Below are 25,137 nucleotides of genomic sequence, written 5' to 3'. Positions count from 1 at the left end.
GGAGGCTTAACAGCACGTTCCTAAATAATCAATGGATCAATGACCAAATCAAAATGGAGATCCAGCAATATATGGAAACAAATGACAAGAACAACCAAAGCCCCAACTACTGTGGAATGCAGCAAAAGCAGTCTTAAGAGGAAAGTAAAAAGCAATCCAGGTATATTTAAAGAAGGAAGAACAATCCCACATGAATGGTGTAATGTCACACGTATAGAAATTGGAAAAAGAAGAACAAATGAGGTCTAAGGTAAGCAGAAGGAGGGACATAATAAAGATCAGAGATGAAATAAATAAAATTGAGAAAAATAAAACAATAGCAAAAATCAATGAAACCAAGAGCTGGTTCTTTGAGAAAATAAAGAAAATAGATAAGCCTCTAGCCAGACTTATTAAGAGAAAAAGATAGCCAACACACATCAACAGAATCAGAAACGAGAAAGGAAAAATCATGACGTACCCCACAGAAATACAAAGAATTATTAGAGAATACTATGAAAACTTATATGCTAACAATCTGGAAAACCTACGAGAAATGGACAACTTCCTAAAAAAATACAACCTTCCAAGACTGAGCCAGAAAGAAACAGAAAATATAAGCAGACCAATTACCGGCAGCAAAATTGAAGCTGTAATCAAAAAACTACCAAAGAACAAAACCACTGGGTCAGACGGATTAACCTCGGAATTTTATCAGACATACATAGAAGACATAGTACCCATTCTCCTTAAAGTTTTCCAAAAAATAGAAGAGGAGGGAAATACTCCCAAAGTCATTTTATGAAGCCAACATCACCCTAATACCAAAACCAGGCAGAGACCCCACCAAAAAACAAAACTACAGACCAATATCCCTGATGAATGTAGATGCAAAAATACTCAACAAAATATTAGCAAACCTAATTCAAAAATACATCAAAAGGATCGTACACCATGACCTAGTGGGATTCATCCCAGGGATGCAAGGATGGTACAACATTCGAAAATCCATCAACATCATCCACCACATCAACAAAAAGAAAGATAAAAACCACATGATCACCTCCATAGATGCTGAAAAAGCATTTGACAAAGTTCAACATCCATTCATGATAAAAACTCTCAACAAAATGTGTATAGAGGGTAAGTACCTCAAAATAATAAAGGCCATATATGATAAACCCACAGCGAACATCATAGTGAACAGCGAGAAGCTGAAAACTTTTCCTCTGCGATCGGAAATGAGACAGGGATGCCCACTCTCCCCACAGTTATTTAACACAGTACTGGAGTTCCTAGTGATGGCAATCAGAAAAAACAAAAATACCAGGAATCCAGATTGGTAAAGAAGAATTTAAACTGTCACTATTTGCAAATGACATGACATTGTACATAAAAAACTGTAAAGACTCCACTCCAAAACTATTAGAGCTAATATTGGAATTCAGCAAAGTTGCAGGACACAAAATTAACATACGGAAATCTGTGACTTTCCTATACACTAACAATAAACTAATAGAAAGAGAAATCAGAAAGACAATTCCATTCAAAATAGCATCAAAAAGAATAAAATACGTAGGAATAAACCTAAAAAAGGAAGTGAAAGACCTATACCCTCAAAACTATAAGACACTCTTAAGAGAAATTAAAGAGGTCACTAACAAATGGAAACTCATCCCATGCTCCTGGCTAGGAAGAATTAATATCTTCAAAATGGCCATCCTGCCCAAAGCAATATGCAGATTTTATGCAATGCCACTCAAAGAACCCACAGCATTCTTCAATGAAATGGAACAAATAGTTAAAAAATTCATATGGAAACACCAAAGACCCCGAATAGCTAAAGCCATCCTGAGAAGGAAGAATAAAGTTGGGGGATCTCACTCCCCAACTTCAAACTCGACTACAAAGCTACAGTAATTAAGACAATCTGGTACTAACACAAGTACAGAGCCACAGACCAATGGAACAGAATAGAGACTCTTAACATAAACCCAAACATATATAGTCAACTAATATTCGATAAAGGGGCTATGGACATACAACGGGGAAATAGCAGTCTATTCAACAGATGGTGCTGGCAAAACTGGACAGCTACATGTAAGACAAGGAAACTGGATCACTGTCTAACCCCATACACAAAAGTAAATTCTAAATGGATCAAATACTTGAATGTAAGTCACGAAATCATAAAACTCTTAGAAAAAAACATAGGCAAAAATCTCTTAGACATATAGATGAGTGACATCTTCTTGAACATATCTCCCTGGGCAAGGGAAACAAATGCAAAAATGAACAAATGGGCCTATATCAAGCTGAAATGCTTTTGTACAGCAAAGGCACCATCAATAGAACAAAAAGGTATCCTACAGTATGGGAGAATATATTCATAAATGACAGATCCGACAAAGGTCGACATCCAAAATATATAAAGAGCTCACACACCTCAAGAAACAAAAAGCAAATAATCCAATTGGAAAATGGGCAGAGGAGCTGAATAGACAGTTCTCTAAAGAAGAAACTCAGATGGCCAACAGACACATGAAAAGATGCTCCACATCGCTTGTCGTCAGAGAAATGCAAATTAAAACCACAATGAGATATCATATCACACCAGTTAGGATGGCTACCATCCAAAAGACAAAAACAACAAATTTTGGCGAAGTTGTGGAGAAAGGTAAACCCTCCTACACTGCTTGTGGGAATGTAAATTAGTTCAACCATTGTGGAAAGCAGTGTGGAGGCTCCTCAAAATGCTCAAAATAAAAATACTATTTGACCCAGGAATTCCACTTATAGAAATTTACCCCAAGAATGCAGCACTCCAGTTTTAAAAAGACAGATGCACCCCTATGTTTATCCCAGCACTATTTACAATAGCCAAGATATGGAAGCAACCTAAATGTCCATCAGTAGATGAATGGATAAAGAAGATGTGGTACATATACACAATGGAATATTACTGAGCCATAAGAAAAAAACAGATCCTACCATTCACAACAACATGGATGGAGCTAGAGGGTATTATGCTCAGTGAAATAAGCCAGGCAGAGAAAGACAAGTACCAAATGATTTCACTCATATGTGGAGTACAAGAACCAAAGATAACTGAAGGAACAAAACAGCAGCAGAAGCACAGAACCCAAGAATGGACTAATAGATACCAAAGGTAAAGGGACTGGGGAGGACGGGTGGGAAGGGAGGGATAAGGGTGGGAATAAAGAAAGGGGTCATTACGATTAGCATGTATAGTGTTCTGGGAGCACGGGGAGGGCTGTTAAACACAGAGAAGACAAGTAATAATTTTACAGCATCTTGCTATATTGAGGACAGCGTCTCTGAACTTGGTGACAAGTAGTGATTTTACAGCATCTTACTATGTTGATGTACAGTGACAATGAACGGGTATGTGGGGGGGACTTGGTGAAGGGCAGGGCCTAGTAAACATAATGTCCTTCATGTAATTGTATATTAATGATACCAAAATAAAAATTTTAAAGAAGAAATTAATATAAATAAATTCAGACAAATGAAACTAAAAATAAAATAAAGTTTGTTCAAATATTCCAGATTTTATCCAAACTTTCACCTTCATCCCATCAATAGTAATATCCCCATTTCTCTTAAACCAAATGTTGTACGTTATATATTCACTGGTAAGTTTTGAGATTCTTTGTCATGGAGGCTCCATTCCTTCGCCATTTTTTTCACACCTATGTCATTGCTCTTGTTTCTGTAGCCAGGTGCAGGGTTGATATATATTGATCCTTTTGCCTAGCATATGTATATGGTGGTGGTGACACCAGACAGCACCTTAACAAAATATCAGTGTTAGTATATTCAGTGTTATTTAACTTTATCTAAAACATACAGTGATAGAGTGGAAGGGAAGAGACCTTCATTTTTGTGTTGCCTTTCCCAAAATTTATAGCTCAAATCTAATCATGAGAAAGCATCAGACACAAAATGAGAAGCATTCTGTAAAATCACTGACCACTATATTCCAAAAAATAAATGAACTAATGGTCATGAAACAAAGGGAAGACTGAGAATTGGTCACAGATGTGAGGACAATAGGTAACAATGATCACAAAATACCATGTAATATAGTGGATTGAATGCCATGATTCCATCTCATAACTGGATGCTGGATTGAAATGAGAGCAAAAAAAAAAAAAAAGAAAAGAAGGAAAATAAAGAAACTGTCAATGAGGTCTGTAGGTCTGTAGTTTAGTTTAAATTTTAAAAGACCCAGATCTTTTATCCAAAGCAGAATTTTAGAGTTAATATATAGTTGTGAACAATGGTATTTTAGGCATTGCAGAAGAAAAGAATGAAACTGAAATTATAGTTATAGAAACTATTGGGAATAAAATACACAAAAGAGTTTTTAAATGTAAAAAATCAACTAAAATTAGCCCATTTTACATATAATCAGTATCCACAAAGGAGAAGAGTAAGAAAAAGAGGAAGAAGTATGTTTTAAAAAATAATGGCCAAAATTTTACAAATTTAATGTTAACTATAAACCACCATGTCTGAGATAAATGTATTGTAAGCAAAACAAACATGAAGAAATCTTCAAAAAGACACATCATATTAAAATTACTCCTAATTGTAAAGAGTAAAACTGAAAATCAGCTGGAGTAAAAACATATAAAGGACAAAGAATAAGCTTGATTGCACATTTTCATTTAAACAATATAAGTAAGAAGATACAGGAATGAGATTTTCACAGTATATAACAAAAATAAAAATGTCCCAGGAAAAAATAAAATCTGTAAAACTATAAGAAAATGAATTGATGTCATAGAAGACTGACAGTCTGGGTATTAGTCCATTCACCAAACTATTGATCTGGAAACATCCATCAGGAAAAACTACATCAGAGCTCCAGAATAACATTGGCAACATTCGGGAGCATGTCTGAGGAGGAAAGATACTTCCACGTTTGGGTGAATTCTGATGTTTCACAGAAAGGCTACCATCCCACATTACTCCATCCAATAAGAGAAAGAGATGGATGTTGTGGACTGTGTTCCTACTTCATGTGTGGGTGTCGGGTTGGTCAGTAAGAACCTTGTCACCTAAGGATGTGTATTGTGTTCTGTTAAGCCACACTTTTCCTCTGGTATGGCTTCAGGGATGACCATTGTTTTAATAAACACCAGGCTGATATACGTTTCAGCTAACATCTCTTAAAGAACATGAGTAATATCAATGAAAGGACATTGGTAAGTAAGTGCATATTTTCAATAGCGTGACAAACTAACCTGACATAAAAGACATGTTGACAATACCCTCAAACAAAAAAAGTATTTAATTAAAAATTTAAAAAATTTAATTTTCCAAGGAGCACATGAAACATTCTACACATATCCCTGATATTATGCCAGAAAACAGTAGTCAACATAATATGTCAAGTTACAGATAATTCCACAGAAATATGAAGAGTTTTTAGATAATTCGATGAATAATAATATGCCCATACATTGGACAATCTGGAAGAAATAGAAAAGTTCCTGGAAGAGTACACCTCCAAGACTGACACAGAAAGAAGCAGAATATCTGGACCAGCAATGAAATTGAATTTGTAATAAAAAAAAATTCACAAGAGAAAAACTTCCAAAACCAGACACCTTCACAGCTGATTTCTACCAAATATTTAAAGAAAACACAATACTGAGCTTTTTAAAAGTCTTGTAAAATGTAAAAGAGAAGGGAATATCCTGCAAACTTATTGTATGAGGGCAGCATTATTTAAAAAAATAAAGACACTACAAAAATAAAACAATAAACCAATATCCCTGATGAGCATAGATACAAAAATCCTCAACAAAATATTAGTAAAACATATTCAAATATATATCAAAAGTTTCATCCATCACCAAGTCACATTAATTAAAAAGATGAAACAATGCTGAACTATTCATAAATCAGTCAATGTGGTACACCACTTTATAATAAAGGATAAAAACCATGTGATCACCTTAATAGATGCGAAAAAAGAATTTGAAAAGAATTCAACATCCATTCATGATTATAAACTACCAACAAAATAGTTCTAGAGGAAAAAAACCTCAAAATAATTAATACCATATGCAACAGACCCAAAGCTGACATTATATTAATTAGTGAAAACATAAAAGATTTTCCTCTAAGATCAGGAACAAGACAAGGGTCTCCACTCTCACCACTTTAATTCAAAGAAGTATTGATACTCCTAGGCAAGGTAATCAGAAAATGATAAAGAGGTAAGAGACATCAAAATTGGTATGGATGAAGTAAAACTGTCACTATTTGCAGATGAAGTGGTACTACATATAGAATATCCTAAAATCTCCACCAAAACATATTAGAAATATAACTGGATTCAACAAAGTTGCAGGACATAAAATTAATAAACAGAAATCTATTGCATTACTGTATTCTAACAATGAAATAGCAGAAAGTCAACTCATGAAAACAATTCCATTTAAAATTGCATCATCCAAGGGGATAAAATTCCTTCAAATAAACCTAACCAAGGTCATAAAAGACATCTATGAAAACTATAAGACACTTATGAGTGAAATTACAGAAGACAAAAATCAATGGAAATCTATCTCATGCTAATGGATAGGAGGAATTATTATTGTAAAAATGCCCATTATCTGCAAAGTAATGTACAGCTACCATACAACAACTATCAAAATATTAATGGCATTTTTCAAAGAATTGGTGCAAATAACCATAAATTCATATGAAACCACAAAAACTCCAATAGTCAAATCAATCTTGAGAAAGAAGAACAAAGCCGAGGGTATGTTTCCTAATTTCAAGCTATATGACAAAGCTAAACTAAACAAAACAGTATGGTACTCATGTAGGAATAGACCCAGAGATCAATGGAAAAGACTAGGGCACAAATAATATATGGTAAATTCATATACAATACAGTCGCCATGAAATAGAGTGAGGGATAGAAAGTCTCTTCAATAACTTTTGTTGTGAAAACTAGACAGCTACATACAACACAATGAAACTGTATTACTGTCTAATTCCAAACATAAAAATAAACTGAAAATCAATTAAAGAACTAAATGATGACATTGATCCATGAAGCTCTTCCAAGAAAATATAAGCAAAAACCTCTTGAACATAAGCAGGAGCAATTTTTTTTTCTGGACACATTGCAGGTAAGAGAAACAAAATATAAGAAGGAACAAGTGGGACTACATCTAACTAAAAGCTTCAGTACCGCAAAGGACACCATCCACAGAACAAAAAGACAAGCTACACTATGGGAAAATATATTCATAAATGATTTCTCCTATAAGGAGTTAGCATACAAAATATACATAGAACTCGTATGCCTCAACACCAACCAAAGAAATAACCTGATTAAAAAGTGGGTGGAAGACCTTAACAGACCTTCTCTCAAAAGAAGAAATACAAATGGCCAACAGTCACTTAAAGAGATGCTCCTCCTCATTAATCATCATGGTGTGCAAATCAAAATGACATGAGATATCAGTATCACTTTGACTGAGTTTCCCGGCATTTCTGACTCCAAGAGTTGTGCTGAGTGCTAAACTGAGTCTCCAGCGATTAGTCAATTGCTCTTCAGGTTTTCTTACCCATCCCTGTACTGATTCCAATGGTGTTTTTCATTTAAGAGTTTATATTTAGTAAAGGTGTGGCTTTCAGTATGAGCCTGCCTGTAACTCCAGTTTTCTGGAGACCTAATGTAAACACAGTGACTATAAGTAACACTGATGTATTGTGTACTTGAGATTTTCTTAGAAGGAAGATCCTGTTTTCCAATGACACACAAAAATGACACATAACTTTATAAACATAAAAAAGCAACAATTGGAAAGCTAGGTTTGACCATATTTTTGCATAGTTGTGGAATAAGTGCCATGCTGGTGAATTGCTGATAGGAGTTTAAATATGTGATATTTTTTCTGAAAACAGAAACATTTTATATGCTAAGGGTTGTAACTACTTAGATATTCATGAACTATGGAATAAATGGTTGAAATGTGGTGAGTGGTATGAGATTCAATGCAATTAGTACAAATTTGTACATTTAGTTTTAACTTCAAAAGCTTTCATTGACCCACTTGATTTAAACAAAAACCAATAACTGATATTATATTACAATCATATTTATTAGAATTAATGAAATGCATAAACACAAATAGTGTCATTCAATATGACTTAAGCCTCCGTACTAATTGCATTTGAAGGAAAAATGTTTTTGGACACTGCTTATTGAGGCCTGAATGCCAGTTGTCATAATTTGTTCAATGAAAGATTAATATTACGGTAGACCGAAATTATCTAATATCCGGGCATTTTTGAATTAGCAAATACTTTTTTCCTGAACTTATAACCCCCATCATTTCTGAAACAAAACTATTCAACCACACACAAAATTAAACATTATAAAACAGTAATAATTGCATAAGCAGTTTTGATTGGTACTGAGAACAAAATATATTTCCCTGTGATTCATACAGTGTGTGCCAAAGTCTGTTTTCTTGTCCAATCTGCATTGTCACTAGCTTCTCCTAGATCTACATTTTAATTCATTGCTTTTCACTGTTTCCTGTTATTGCCATACATATTGGAGTATAAATTAACGAATGTGGCCACCTTATTGTAATTTTCTTAATCTTTGTTTTACTAAATTATTTATATTTATGTTAAGCATTAAAATTTACTAGAGGCATCTGTTTCCTATGTTGGATATGATTACATATTGTTCATCTACATTTTTCTCATGTCTACTAACCAGAAACCTCTTACAAACTGATGATTTTACCTGCTGCCTTTTTCTCACCACAACTAGTTACAGGAACTTTGACAAGTATTTGATACTGTATATGTTATAAATATGATTGAATCCCTTAGTAGGTGTAAGTACTTCTCTTTGAAATTGCCCAGAACAAGCCCAGGTTATATTTTCATAGATATGATAAGTAGATATGCTGAAAAAAAATTCTCTCATTCAAATTTTATAAATATATATTTTTACATAAAATAAAGCATATACACACATATTTAATGCAAATATATACATAGTTATTTAAAACCAGATATTTACATTTATTTATGTAACACATATATATTATATATAAAATTTGTATTTATTTGCATTTACATCTTATATATTTATTTCTATATGCATATATGTACAGACATATACATATACATATGTATTTGAAATGCAGAACTTTATGTCAGTATTCTACTCCTATATTTATGAAAATGCAATAGACCTGTATGTCTGAATATATTAAAAGTTGATAAAATAAGAGATTACGGCAAAATATTGCAGTTAGTTATTTGCAACTCAGTTTTTCTGCAATTAAATCATTCTTCCCAAAGGAAAAAGATTTTCTTTTGACATTTTAATTCACTTACACCATGAGATGACAAGACAAAAAATTTGCTACCATATGTTATCTTTCAAAAAGAGTATAAGAAATTATTTTTACACAATCCATGATCTAATTCAAATGATTAAATACACCTAATTTATTTATATATCCTTTGAAGTATAAAAAAATTATGTGGCTTTAATTTTAACTATATTTGAATTTTAGATTAATGATTAATAGGAACTCACTTTTCACTTTGATCACTGAAAGTAATATTTCCATTCACACACACATACAAACTCTTTTAGGGAAATGAAACATTCTAATAAACATTCTACCCAGAGCACTCTTAATTTCCCTATTTCGTAGACTAAAGATAATAGGGTTTGCAAAGGGGGGCACTATACAATAGAACATGTCTTTAAGAAGGTTTTGAATGGATGATACTTGTGAAATGGGGCTCAAGTAAGCAAACAATGCAGACATTACAAATAGGATGAAAGTAGCTACCTGGGGGGAGCAGGTTGACACGGCTTTTTCTGGGCTTCCGCAGAATGCATCTGGAGCACAGCTGAAAACATGTGAATATATGAGCTGAATAAGATGACAGAGCAGAGTAAAACAATACAAGCACTTACAGCAAGAGTTACACACTCAGGAAACTGCACCTCCTGTGATGAGATGCTCAGGACTTGAGGGACATCACAAAAAAACTGGTGAATCACATTGGACACTGTGAAGGGAAGCCTGAAAATGGTCCCTGTGTGGACAGCATAGTTGACCAGCACACCTGCACATGAGACACCTGCCACCTGTGTGCACAGACGTGGGGTCATGGTGAGCACACAGTGCAGAGGGTGGCAAATGTCAACATGGCGGTCATAGGACATCACCAAAAGGAAGAAGATCTCTGTGGACCCAAAGAAAATATACAGGAAAGTCTGAGCAGCACATGCTTTGACAGAAATCAGTTTACTGCTTATTAGAGAATTCATGATCGATTTGGAAATGATAACTGATATGAAACCAAAATATATGAGAGATGAATTACCTATAAAGAAGTACATATGGAAGTGAAGACTGGAGTCCATCACAATGATAATGGTCAGAAGATTTCCAGCCAAAGCACCTAGATAAATTACTAAGAACATGAGACCTTGCAAGATTTCAAGTTCCCAGGAACTGGAGATATCCATGAGAACAAATTCTGTGAAGATGGTGAAATTGTCCATGTCTACTAACATGCTCTGTAACCTTGGGTCTGAAGATGATGTAGTAAGATGATGCTACACTCAAAATAGAGAACAAAATTAGTTTCATATATTATGAAATACTTTTTATGAATTGTTTACTGACTTTAAGGTTGCATGCCTTATAATCACCAAGAAATGTGCAGTCCATAATAATCAAATGAATAAAATCAATAAAAGAAACACAGGAAAATTTAAAAATGCTAATACCAAATGCTATAACTGCAAACTGGATATCTTAGAAATTTGTAAAATGTAATTTAAAAATCTAAACTACAGTCCCACAAAGACCTGAACACGATGAAAAAACAGATATACCTGAGAGCTTAGACATGAGGTCTGTCTTCCCACACACCAGCATCTCTTACAGAATCACTAAGTTGCCATACCATTAACCTTCATTTTATTTGATGACTCAATGATCCTGGGAGCCCTTTCTCAGAGTGTATCATTACACTATATCACATGAGGAACTGTGTACTGTTTTTCCATTTTGCATTGTGATTTCTTTTTGGAGGGCACTGTGGTACTTATATATCTTACAGCCCTCAGAGGAACTAATAATTGCAGACTCCTCAAAAGCTGAGACTTTCAACACCTTGTTTCCCATAGATATTTTGGCCAATCCAGTGAGATTAATTAGATTCATAGTAGATTTTTTTAGGAGATAACTTTGACTAGAGGTTTTTATACTACCTGAGAAAACATAATTTCTCTAATATGGGGTCTGGGTCAGTGTTGGTTTAATAACATTTCAAAGTTAATGCCTCATGATAATAGGAACAATATACTTGGAGGGAAAATTAAAACTATATAATATAATGTTTTATTTGTATGTATATGCATATATAAATATTATAACATATTGAAATTAAAGTATTATCATTACGATTACCGCATTTGAAAAATAAATTTCTAAAAATGTGTGAAAATATTAAATAAAACAAGATCTACTCACCCACTTCTCACATCTACAATTAAGTGTTTGAAACAGCCTGAATGACACCAACATTAATATTAAATAAACTATGATAAGTTTGAAGATCACAAGACACAGAATACAACAGAAAAATGTCTATTAAAACAAAATGTAAGATCCTAACCTTAAAGCTTAGAATTAGTCCCTGCTCCTTTACTGCTTTTGAAGGATAGTAAAAAAAGAATCCTGACTGATTTTGAGATGATATCACCAATATTTGAGTAGAAAGACTTTCAGGTAAGTCCAGAGTAGGGAAAAAAGTAAATGCTCTACATTTCATTGTCACAATCCCAAAGTGGTATTCTATCTCTCCGGTGAGGAGAGATGCCATGAAGAGCAAATGCACTACTTAAAAGTAGTAATGAGTTTTAAGAAACAGCAAAAAAAGTAGATTAGTCTGAGAAGTAAAGGTAACATGGATAAATACTAAGCTAATTTTCACTGTTTAAAGCTTAATAAGTTAGCTGAATTCATAAAATTAGATCTCCAAAGCTTCAATGCCCTAATAGTTTTGTGTTGAGAGGAAGGATAATGGCTTTAAAAACTTCATTTATTTAGTTTTGTTACATTTTATGTATTTCAGCAGTTTCATTTAGGCATAATTGATACACAAAAACTGTGCATATTTAGCATATTCAGGTGACATGTTTGGACATATGCAAATAGCTATCATACCATCATAACGACTAAGGTAATGGGTTTATCCAATATCTCCCAGAGTTTCCTTGTGTTCTTATGTGTGTGCATGAGCATGTGTGTGGTAGGAACATTACATGAGATCTACTCATTTAGTATATTTTGAACTGCAGAATACTCCGTGGGCTTTGTCCCACATAGTCAGCGGTGGCAGAAAGAACTACTCAAGATAGGAATGTCAGGAGAGTTGAGAGGGAGGCTAAGGGAGGTCTCCCCAAACTGCTCTCAAGCTCTCATATTTATTAAGCCTACATTTACAAAAGCAATATATGGTATGTCAGAAGGCTATGTGCCAAAAAGGATGTTTCAGGAACATGAAGGCAGTCAAGTATAGCCATTTCCTTGGAAGAGTTTTCAACCTAAAAGTCATTTAAAAATATGAACTATAACCTAAAGCTATAGTTTTCAGATACTAAATAACATCAATACCTCTAAGCCATATTATTTGGGTGGACATCTGTATACTAAATTTCTCAGAATAACTTTCTTTGAGAGCAGGGACTACTACATCTATAAAACTAAAAGATGCCCATGTAGACATTCTCTGCATCATAGGCTGCCAGCAAAGGGGCTTTTGTAAAATCTGGAAATATCTTACCTAAATTAATGTTTTTATTAAGGTATTTTTTTCACTGCTGTCATTACTGTTTCTTCTCATGAAAAAAGTGGGCTTAATTGATCCACCAGTTTCTTCTCCAGCAGCAATGATAAAGCATGTGCACGATGAATTTATGATTGGTCATAATGATTTAACTAAAGGATATGGGGTTGAAAGAGGTAAACAAGGAAGCATGAAGAATGTGAACGTGCTCTTAGGTGGCCTCCAAGGTACAATCTATTCAGTTTCTCTTAGAGAAAGGGATACTAAGCAGATAGTCAACCTCAGGTGTGTACCCAGAGACATTTTCACTGGAGAGGAATAAAGATTTATAAAGTTATCCCTTCTTTTGGTAATACTCACAGTAATCCAATGATAGCATTTTTTCACCACAGAGATTAGGAAATTGTTACATTTCCCAGGAGTTTCTGTTAACACTCTTTAAAGTAAAATTTCAGGTATGAACTTATGTTAATATCACCTGACAGTCTGAACTCTACTGTATTTCATTGGTTCCCTTATCAATAAACAAATATCCTTCATCTAAACTGTTGTGTTTAAAAAATAAAGTTGTGTTACTTTCTTTTTGTCTACCACGTTGTATCACATAACTTATTTATCCAGGAGTCTGTACAGCTTTTATAGCACTTATTACTGTTCACATGAAATTGTATAACCGTTATGCTAAAAACCTCTTCAATACAGACGACACATGTTATTTAGATCAGGATTTCCAAGACTTTGTGGAAAAGTAGAAACTTTTCCTTTTCTAAGGTATACAACTCTGTGAAGTAAAATGATAAAGAATGCATCAAAACAATAAAGATATAATTGAAAAGTACTGTATTGTGTGCTAGATATCTAAAACTTAGATTAACTTGAGTACCACCCTACCTTGTCTATAACCTCTCTTAAACAGTTAGTGAATTTTGGCATCAGCAAGCATAATATTCTCAAATATTTTTATTCTGTCATTATTTCTATTTTCCCCTAAACATGGCTGTTAGTTGATAATACAGACATAAAAGCCTTAAGGGATTACTTATAATTTGTATCCTTTAAATTTTCCCATGTGTAATTTTAAGGGTGAATATCTCATTGTTATTTTATAAGTTACCAATTATAAACGACTGTTGTGAAAAGATATTAAAGCAGATATAAGAATTGTACAAATCATTAATGTTGATTTACATGACTGTATTAATATACTTAGTATATTTTTCGAGTTTATTGACATAATTGATGTACAACATTGAGTTTAAGTTGCACAATGTGATGATTTGATACATTTATATACTGCAAAATGATTACCACAATGATGTTAATTCAGACATACATCACCTCACAAAATTACCTCATGTGAATGTGAATCTAGGGTAACATATTTAAGATTTACAGTCTCAGCACCTTTCAACTGTGTAACACAATATTGGTACCTCTAGTCACCCTCTGTACATTAAATACCCAGAACTTATTCCTATTAAAATTGGAAGTTTGATCCCTTTAATCAACATCTCCTATATATTCCAAAACCCCAGCTCCTGACAACCACTATTCTCTCTGTTTCTATGAATGTGGCTTACTTAGATTCCTCGTATAAGTGACACTATACAGTATTCATCTTTACTATCTAACTCATTTCACTTAGAATAATGTTCTTAAGGTTCATCTATTTTGATGCAAATGGAAGGATCTCCTATATTGTATTACCTTTATTCATTCATTTTTCAATGGACACAGGTTGTTTTTATGTTTTGTTTTGACTTTTGTGACTACTACTGCAATGAACATAGGCATGGAGCTGTCTTTTCAAAACAGATTGTTAGGTCATATGACTCCTTTGTCAAATATTAGTTACTTCATTGTACATGCATGAGTTTATTTCTGGAATGTTGATTTGGTTCCATTGGTCTCTGAGTCTTCTTTCATGCCAGTGCCATATTGTTTTAATTACAATATCTTTGTAATGTAGTTTGAATTCACAAACTGTGAAGCCTCCAATTTTGTTCTTCTTTTTAAGAATTTCTTTGGCTACTAGGGTATTTCTATACTTCTATATGAGTTTCAAAATTATTTTGTATTTCTGTAAAAAATGCCTTTAAAAATTTGATAAAGAGTGTATTTAATCTTCAAACAGCTTTGGATAATTTGTCATTATGAAAATATTAATTTTTCCAGTCCATGGGCATGATACATATTTTCATTTATTTGTATTTTATTTAATTTCTTTAATCAATGTTTTATAATTGAGAGCCCAGATCTTTTATCTCATTTGAATCTCTTGCTGAATATTTTATTGTTTTTGAAGGTATTATATATGGGATTGTTTTATTTATTTTCATATAGTTCATTTTTCTGATTAGAAACAACTGAATGTGTATGTTGATTGTACATCATAGAAATTTACTTTACTTCTAACAGTTTTTTATAGAGTTCTTGGGAGTTTCTATAAAAAAGATCATGTCATTTGCAAACAAAGACATTTTAGTTCTTCATTTCCAATTTGGATATATTTCACGTTTTATTTATTTGTCTAATTGTTTTAGTTAAGAGTTTCAGCACCTTACTGAAAAGAACTGGAGGGAAGGGCACACATGCCTTGTTCCTGATCTTGGAGGAAATTATTTGATCTTTTAATCATTGATTATAATGTTAGTTGTGGGATTGTCATGTGTTTCCTTGAATAAGGACACATGAAACTGAAAGACAGAGAGAAAAATGGATCTCTATGAATGAAAATATGGAAAGAGAGTTGTATGATAACTCCAAATGAATCAATATTTGTGTAATAGGGATACCAGAAGGACAAGATAGAGACAAAGGGTTAGAAACACTCTTTGAGGAAATAACTTGTGAAAAACTTCTGGGGAAGAAAATAGACAGTCAGGTCATGGAAGGCCAGAAATTCTCTAACAAAGGAACCCCAGGACAACACCACCAAGACATGCAATAATTAAAAAGGCAAATATTAAGGATAAGGAGAGTATTGAAAGCAGCCAGAGAGAGAACAAAGATTACTTAAAATGGAAACCCCATGAAACTATCATCAGACTTCTCAGCAGAAACTTTATAGGCCAGAAGGGAGGGGCATGAATAATTTGATGTACTGAAACAGAAGGACCTCCGACTAAGAATCTCAACCCAGCAAGATTTTCATTCAAATTTGAAGCAGAGATTAAATGTTTCCCAGGTAAATGAAGGCCTAAGGAATTTATAATCACTAAACTAGAATTACAGAACACATTAAAAAGACTGCTGTGGACAGAAGGGTTCCTTAGCCTGAAGAGCTTTCACCAGTGAAAATAAATGCACATTAAAGGTAGTAGACCAATTAATTACAAAGCACATACAAAATTAAAACAAAACAAAGGTAGTAAAGTTAACTACATAAGATGGCTCAAAGTATACCAAAAAAAATGCAGATTATGACATTTAATACATAAAGTGCAGAAGAGGTAAAAGAAGACAAAAGCACTTTTAGATTGTGTTTGAAATAAAGCAATCATCAACTTAATATAGGCTGTTATGTACTTCGGAAGCTATCCTTGAACATTATGATAATCACAAAACTAAAGCCTGTAACAGACACACAAAAAAGTAAAAAACGGAAATGCAACCACACAACACTAAAGAAAACCATCAACAAGGGAGGAAGAAAGGAACACGGAGGAACCACAAAACAAACAGAAAACAGTTGATGAACTGGTGATAATATATACCTATCAATAATTACATTGTATGTAAATGGACTGAGTGAACCAATCAAAAGACACGAGTGGCAGAATAGATAAAGAAACACCACCAATATATATGATGCCTACAGGAGATTCTTTTCAGACCCAAAGACATGCACAAGTTAAAAGTGAAGGCATAGAAAAAGATGTTTCATGTAAAAATAGGGGTAAGATGATTCTATTCCATGCTTTCTCTTCCATGGATGGAAGGTACACCCCACCATAAATTTCAAATTTATTTGTAGTTCAGGAAGTCCCAAGGTAAACTCCATATAATATTTGTTATATACATAATAATATAATTTTTTTGTTTATAGTAATTCATAAAGAATGGAGTATATCAGAGAGGAAGTTATTATAGGTAGAAAGGAACATTAGTTTGATAATCACTGATATAAAGATGGTGGTGGCACAATAAAATACCTAATTTGTGGTAACACATGCCTTGCTGAATTTCTTTTGTAAACAAAATTTTGGCAATAATTTAAACATATATTACATACATAGCTCCAGTAGAACCAGTCAGTAAGAGCATAAGACAGCCAGCTAGGCAAAAGTAGCCAAGTTAATTCATTGAATAAATTTGTGAGGTGTGGTGTGGAAACACTGTAATAAGGATTTGTGATCAATAGACTTTAACATCCACAATTTATTCTTGATGACAATGTAATAGACAATCCCAATGTATGGATGTCCATCTGCATTTCAAAGAAAAAGAGAAATAACCATTATGGATATAATGCATATATAACTTCTCTCTAGGAATCTTACCCTCAGTCATTATTTAAGGCAGGACACTGGCCCATAAACCTTGTCAGGGTTCCCTTGACCTCATTGTTCCTCAGACTGTGGATGAGGGGGTACAACACAGGGATTAAGATAGTATAAAATGATGACACAACCTCGTCATGGTAAGCTGACCTATAGGATTTGGATCTCATGTAAGTAAGAATGCCTGCTCTGTAAAACAGTCCCACCACAGCCAAATGCGAGAAGCAGGTGGCAAAAGCCATTTTGTTGGCTTCTTTAGAACGCATCCGGAGAAGAGCAGCCAAGGTGAGACTATAGGAAATCAGGATGAGGGAAGGTGGGACCAGGAGTATTAACACACAGCAGGTGTACATGTCGGCACAAGCAAAACGCACCAGAGTGAGCACGTCATCAAAGAAATGATCGATCTCATGAGCCCTGCAAAACAGGAAGCTCAGGGTGGCAGCAGCCTGCATGAATCCATCAGCTGCTCCCAGGAACCAGGACCCCCAGGTCATTAGCAGGCATAGTCTTCAGTTCATGAGGATGGAGAATCTCAGGAGGTGGCAAATAGCCACATAGCGGTCGTAGGACATGGCCATCAAGAGGAAGCACCCACCTCCTCCCAATGTGAGGAAGATCTGCACTCCACAGCCAGTAGGGAGATGGACTTTCTCCCTGTCACGTAGTGAGCAGCCATCTTGGGCACAGTAGTGCAGACCAGCACCCGGTCCGTGAGGGAGAGCTGGCTCAATAGGAGGTACAGGGGCGTGTGCAGCTGGGGGTCCCGGTGAATCAGCTGGATCATGAGGGCGTTGCCCATGAGGGAGGTGAACGCAAATGTCGAAGCCATGACAAAGAGAACGGGTGGGCTCCTGAGTGGTTAAAGAGTCCCAGGAGAATGAACTCTGAGGTGTTGTTCCCACTTTCCATGATTTCAACAAGATTGACACTGAAAAAGGAGAAATAGATGAGTTTTCATCAGATACAGTGCTCCATTTCAATTATATTTTTCATGAAAATAACTGAAAATAACAAAACTTATTTCAAATACTTGAAATGCCATTTGCAAAATCTTTTAACTAGGGTTTAAAATTAATTTCAGTATTTTCCTGTTTTCAAGGTTTGAATTTTAAGTACTTTTCAGTTTAGTTTGATTGACACAATGAATGAGAATTCTTCATAAATCCAATTTGCTTTGTAAGTTTATCTTTATGCTCTATGATAACAAAAATGGACAAGATATTAATTACATAATTTATAACATATTTCTTCTAGCCTTGTATCATACACAGTAATATTCTTGGAAGCTGAATTAAATCAATGGATTTAACTGTGTAAAAGCTAAGTACTTGATAGTGGTGTTATACCTATGTAACATTTTAAAACTTATTGAAACTTACCAAAATCAGATAATTTTTCGTGATGTTGAGAAATCTTAGAAGGCATTCTTTCCTTTCCAAACAAGACAGCTTATTTCATCTGGTCTAGGAACTGACAGGACTGAGTCTGCAGATGGAAATATAACTACTTATAATTGTTAATGCCTTTAGCTTAAATGTATCACGTTATACACTGAAAACAAGAATGACCTTCTTTGAATGCTTTCCCCCAAAGAAAGACTGCACTGCTTAGTGCACTCTCATTTACTATATAAAGGCACTGGTGTAATGACACTGTTTACCCTCAAATTCACAGAAATATAGTATCTTCTGATAAAGAAGAAAAAATAAAAAATCTCGTTTCTCACCCAGCACAGAGATAAATTACTTTCATCCTCGGTGCAAAGAGAACACACATATTTAACGGCAATTTCATTTCTTATCTGCTATTACTGGAACTATTCATTCTTTTTGAATAAATATGACCAGAGATGGGAATGGTAATTTAGTCTCAAGAATCTGATGTAATTCAATGAAGTGACATGGTGGCAGGAGTCCTCATCCTCCATGGTCATTCCTTCTCCCCACTGCACACAGCCCTCCTGTACTGGAAGGCCAATGAAGACAGACAAAGGCAGTGCCAAGCCTCACTCAGTCCCCAACCCCACTGCGGGAGCATCATGGTTGTATGGGTGGCATTCTGCTTGAGGGTTTTAGTTGGTTGAGTCAAAGTTATACACCACAGAGCCCACTTCCTCTTTGCATTTTCCAAAACTTTTCTATCTTCAAAGCTCTATATTTGTAACTTGCACTCTGAACACATAGTAACTAATCCTCCTGACTCATTTCTTTGATTGGAAGACTTCTTATTTTCCATTATTCTGATCTCTCCTTGTTGAATGTTGACAAAACTTTAAACTTGTTTAAAAATCAATGCATAAAAAGTTAATGGTGCCTTTGTGTGTGCATGTGTGTGTGTGTGTGTAGTAAGAGAGCACTTGAGAATGAGAAAGAACATTTTTAAGATGTGGGCAGTCTGAATGCCACTTACTGTTTAGTTTTTTAAAACAACAATAAAAGATAAGGCAAGTAAGTTTTAAAAAATCTGTAGTTTAGTCATTGTAGGGTGTTGGGTCATTTTCTTAAAATAATTTTTGCTATTGTTGTACCCATTTTTAAGTATTCTGTAGTACAGTGACATGCACATTTGCATTTTTTCTGCAACTGTCACCAATATCCATTGCCAGGACTCTACACATATTCTTAAACTGAAAATACCTGCCCATTAAACAGTGACCCTCTAAACCTCCTGCCCCCAGGAACTGGCAGGCATCTTACTACTATTCTGTCTCTTTAAATTTGACTCTTAGAGGATCATCAGATAAGTGGAATTACACAAAATTTGCCCTTTTGTGACTGACTTATTTCATTTAACATAACATCCTCAACACTCATCCATGCTGCAAATGTTTCAGAATTTCATTCCTTCCTAAGGTGATGAATATATTCCTTTATATGTATATTGTTTTCCTTATTAATTCCATCCATCTATGGACATTTGGGTTGATTGATGCAGCATTAGTATTCCTAACTCTACTTACACACTATGTGAATGAGTCAGTTTTCCACTGACTTAAGTATCTGTAAACCTACACAAATAAGATATTAAGAGATCATTCCTAACTAAATTGCCAATGCATAAAAAGTGTGGTTGGAAATAAAAATGAAGAATTAGCTCATCTTGCAAGTAAAGAATAGTGGCACTAAGTGGAAGAATGGAAGTTCAACGTTGACTAGTGCAGGAACAGGAATATTTACTACTCTAAAACATAAGTATTTATCTTTCTTTTTTCACTATGGCTTCAGAAATATTTTTTTCCCTCTGTTCCCAGACTTTTGCTTAGAATATTTCTAAAACTTCTAGATCTTTATGTTCAGACTCAGAATCATCTCTTTGACAATGCTTATAGAAGGCATAAAGATACACACTTCCTATTATATAGTTATCACAGAAAATTTAGAATGGTGTCTATAATTTTCCTTCTACATTTTTGTGATCCTTGTTGCCCTATCATTAACTGAACTCTTTTTCTTTAGGATGCTGAGATGATTAACCAACCTATGCTCTAAAAACTAAAATAGTAACATTCAAATCATTCACTGGACTGTATTGACAGGTTATTACTATAGTTTTTACCTGATGACTGTGTCAGCCTGCATACATTTCAGTTCTTCAGATTGTAGGATAGACAAATAGAGGCTTTTATCTGTGAATCTATATGGAGTAAACAGCAGAACTCTGGATTTTCTATGGTTTAAAAGTCAGTCTATGGACAGGGATGAAATATTTGCCAACCACATATATTGTAAGGGCTTAATATCCAAAATGTACTAAAGAAACATACACAGCTCAGCATCACAAGAACAAATAATGTAACTAGAACATGAAGACAGACAGGAACTGAGTATAATTTTTCCAAAGTGGATATGCAAAAGGCCAACAGGTATTGAAAAGGTGCCTCAACATCACTAATGGTCAGAGAACTAGAAGTCGAAACCATAACCAGGTATCACCTCATATATCTCACCATGGCCGTTGTCAGACAGAAAACAAATATCAACAAGATATGGGAAAAGGTATCTCTCAGATGCTGTTGATGTAAATGTGAAATGGAGCAGTCTATGTATGGAACACAGTACAGTGGTGACTCAGAAACTTAAAACATAAACCCCATTTGATCCAGCGATACCACTACTGGGATGTACCTGAAATAACGGAAATCAGTATATCAAAGAGGATCTCACACCCATGATCATTGCTGCATTATTGACAAAAGCCAAGCTATAGAAACAACCTAAAATATATTTGATGGATAAGTGCTCAAATAAAGTTATACACACACACATCCATGGTATATCATTCATTGATAAAAAAGAGGAAAGTCTTGCCATTGGTGACCAAATGGGGGAAACTGTAAGGCATTATTCTAGGTGTGGTCAGCCAGACAGAAAGACAAATACTGTATGGCCTCACTTACATGTAGAATCTAAAAAACAAGCAAATAACTTCATATTTACAGAGAAAATGATGGTGGCTGCCTCAGGGCTTCAGTGATGGGAAAAAGGGGCGATGAATGTCAAAAGGTAAAACTTTTTAGTTAGAAGGAAAAGTTCAGAGGATCTTATGTAGAGTTTGGTGACTATAGTTAATAATATGGTATTCTATATTTAACAGTTGCTTAAAACATATCTTATAAATTATCACTAACACACAATGAGTTAATTCTGTGAACTATGTGAGCTGATGATGCATTAACTATGCTCATCTTGTTAATGATTCAACTATATATACACTTACATATAAATATATATATATTTTTCATACTGTATAATTTTTTTTATTTATTATTAGGATTCACAATATCATATTTGTTTCAGAGGTACAACATAATGACTCAATAAATATATACATAAATACAATTATATATGTCAATCATCCCACAATAAAAAATAGTTTAAAAAGCAAAACCAGTCACATCATAAAATCAGGGACAAAAACAGAGTTAGAGGGCTGATACTGACCAATGTCAGGACTTGGGAAGCTAAAGATAGTGTGGTAATGACCAAAAAGCATGAAATAGGTCAATGCAATATAATAGACAGCTCAGAAATAGACCTCTATAAATATAATCAGCTCATCTTTGACAAAGTGCAGATTGTTTATTCAACTAATAATGCTGCTGGAAAAACTTGGCATAAAAAGACAGTTCATATACAGACTGTACACACTTTACAAAATGTAATTCAAAATGGATCTTATACCTGAATGCAAAGCATTGCAGTATAAAACCGTGGTAGATAGCCTAAGAGAAAGCCTAGATAACCTTAGTTATATGATGCCTTTTTAGATACAACATCAAAGGCAGGATTCATGAAAGCAAATGTTGGAAACCTGGACTAAAGTAAAATTAAAAAATTTAGAACTCCTGAGAAAGAAAATATCAGGAGAAAGAGAAGATAAGCGATAGGCTGGGAGAAATAATTTGTGGAAGACATATAGGATTAAGGACCCTTATTCAAAACATGCAAAGAACAAATAAAATTCAACAATAAGAAAACAAACAATCCCACTGAAAATTGGGCACTTCACTGACGAAGACAGACAGATGTCAAATACACATTTGAAAAGATGCTCCATATCATATGTCATCATGAAAATAAAAATAAAAACAATGAGATACCACTACACACAATTTGAATGGCCAGTTCCAAAATTAAGAGAAATGCTGCTGAGAAGGTGCAGCACCAGGAAGTCGTACATATTAGTTACAGTAATTCAAAATGGTACAGCCACTTGGAAGCCAGATTTGGTGGGTTTTTTACAAACCATATATACTTTTATCATGTGGTCCAGCAAACATGTTAGTTGGTATTTACCCGAAGGAGTTGAAAACTTATGTACACAAATGAAAATGCAAAAGAATATCTATAGTAGCTTTGTTCTTAATTGCTAAAATTTGGAATGAACCAAGGTGGCATTCAGCAGATGGAAAGGTAAATGAATGTGGTGCATGCAGACAACTGGATATTATTCATAAATAAAAGGAAACGAGCTGTCTAGCTATAAAAAGACATGGATAAACTGAAATGCCCATTACTAAGTAAAATAAGCTAATTTCAAAATGTTCTTTATTGCATGATTCCAACTATATCACATTCTACAAAAGCCAAAATTATGGAGAATGGAAGAATTCAGTGGGTGCCAGAAGCTGACAGAAGTAAGGGAGAAAAGTAGGCAAAGCACAGAAGATTCTGGGGGTAGTAAAATGATCTGTGTGATATTATACTCAAGAGTAAATGTCATTTTACATTTAAACAACTCATAGAATGCAAAACACTAAGATAGAAACCCTAATGTAAACTATGGATGTTGAGTAATTATGAAATGTCAACGTTACATTCTTGTTAGTATACTCTAGTTAGTATATTGCTCTTGTGGGAGGCTATGTATTTGTGGGTGGGTATAAGGGTTATGTAGAAAATCTCTATACATCACAATCAATTTTGTTACAAACCTAAAAATCTTCTAAAAAGAGTCTTCAAAGGAGTTTAAGTAAAAATATTACAAAATAAAGGACATATAATTATTGATGATAATTGTTATTGAAATAAAAGTTGGAATACCTAATGATTTTGGATGAATAGTCCCTTCAGCTATATTCCCAGAGACTTTTTTATCACTTTATTTCTTAGACTATATATCATGGAATTAAAGGTTGGGGTGCCATGGTGTAGAACATAGAAATGACAAGGTCAAAAATGGAAGGGGCCTGTGAAAACGGCCTCAGAAAAACATAGAAACCAGTGGAGAGAAATAACACAATCACAACCAGATGTGGAAGGCAAGTGGAGAAGGCTTTTGACTGACATTCTGTTGATGGCATTTTGTTGACAGTGGAGAAGATGTAGACATAGGAAACAATGATGAAAATAAAACAGCTGATAACCAATACCACACTAATGAGGATAGGTACCATCTCTCTTATTATGTTTTCTGAGCAAGAAAGTCAATAACTGTGGGATATCACAAAAAAAATGATGGATGACATTAGAACCACAGTAGGATAAGGAGAAGGTACCGGCTGTGTGCATTATGGCAATCAGACCCCCACCCAGCCAGGACACAGCTGTCAACTGAACATGCATATTCACATTCATGATGACCTCGTAGTGCAGGGGGTGGCATATGGCAGCATAGCAGTCAAAGCACATCATAGTGAGGAGATACAGCTCTGCAGTCGCTAAAAACACAAACAGAAATACCTGGGCTACACAGCCAGGAAATGAGATGGAGTTACTGTGAGTCAAGGAGTTGGCAATGGATTTGGGGATTGTGAATGTAATTAGGCAGAGATCCAAGAAGGACAAATTCTTCAGGGAGAAGTACATGGGGTGCAGAGACGCTTGTCCAAAGTTATGATCATGATAATGAGGACATTTTCCATTAGTGCAAAAAAGTATATCAAGATGAAGAGCACTGAGTGCAAAATGTACATATTTTCATTGGTAGAAAATCCAATGAGGATAAATTCTGTCACAGCTGTGAGATTTGTTGTGCTTGGAGACATAAATCTGTATTTTAAAAAAGATAAATGAAACGTCATTTTCAAGTCTTTCCATATTCAACTTACAATATAGTTATATATTCATATAGTCATTACACAGTCTATTTAATAAAAATGTTACTCCTATCTTGTGGGTTGATCACCAACAGTACCTGAATAACATTGCTTTACCGAACCACTTTATACTCAGTGCACATGCAAGTGCCATTTTTATTACCTAAATATGTTCTTTGAAAGATGCTAAAGGACTGAAAGTTTGAACCGAACTTAACA

General features: G+C 34.3%; 2 pseudogenes; both read right to left on the bottom strand.

The window, feature by feature from the left end:
• Nucleotides 1–17,380: 17,380 nt before the first annotated feature.
• On the bottom strand, nt 17,381–18,290 carry LOC118924111 (olfactory receptor 2T8-like; annotated as a pseudogene).
• Nucleotides 18,291–23,923: 5,633 nt separating this feature from the next.
• Nucleotides 23,924–24,903, bottom strand: LOC130680235 (olfactory receptor 14A16-like; annotated as a pseudogene).
• Nucleotides 24,904–25,137: the final 234 nt, after the last annotated feature.

The sequence above is a fragment of the Manis pentadactyla genome, chromosome 13 (assembly GCF_030020395.1).
Source record: "Manis pentadactyla isolate mManPen7 chromosome 13, mManPen7.hap1, whole genome shotgun sequence".
In the NCBI taxonomy this organism is placed as follows: Eukaryota; Metazoa; Chordata; class Mammalia; order Pholidota; family Manidae; genus Manis; species Manis pentadactyla.
The sequence above is the reverse complement of the archived record's forward strand: the minus strand, read 5'-3'. Positions and strand labels throughout refer to the sequence as shown.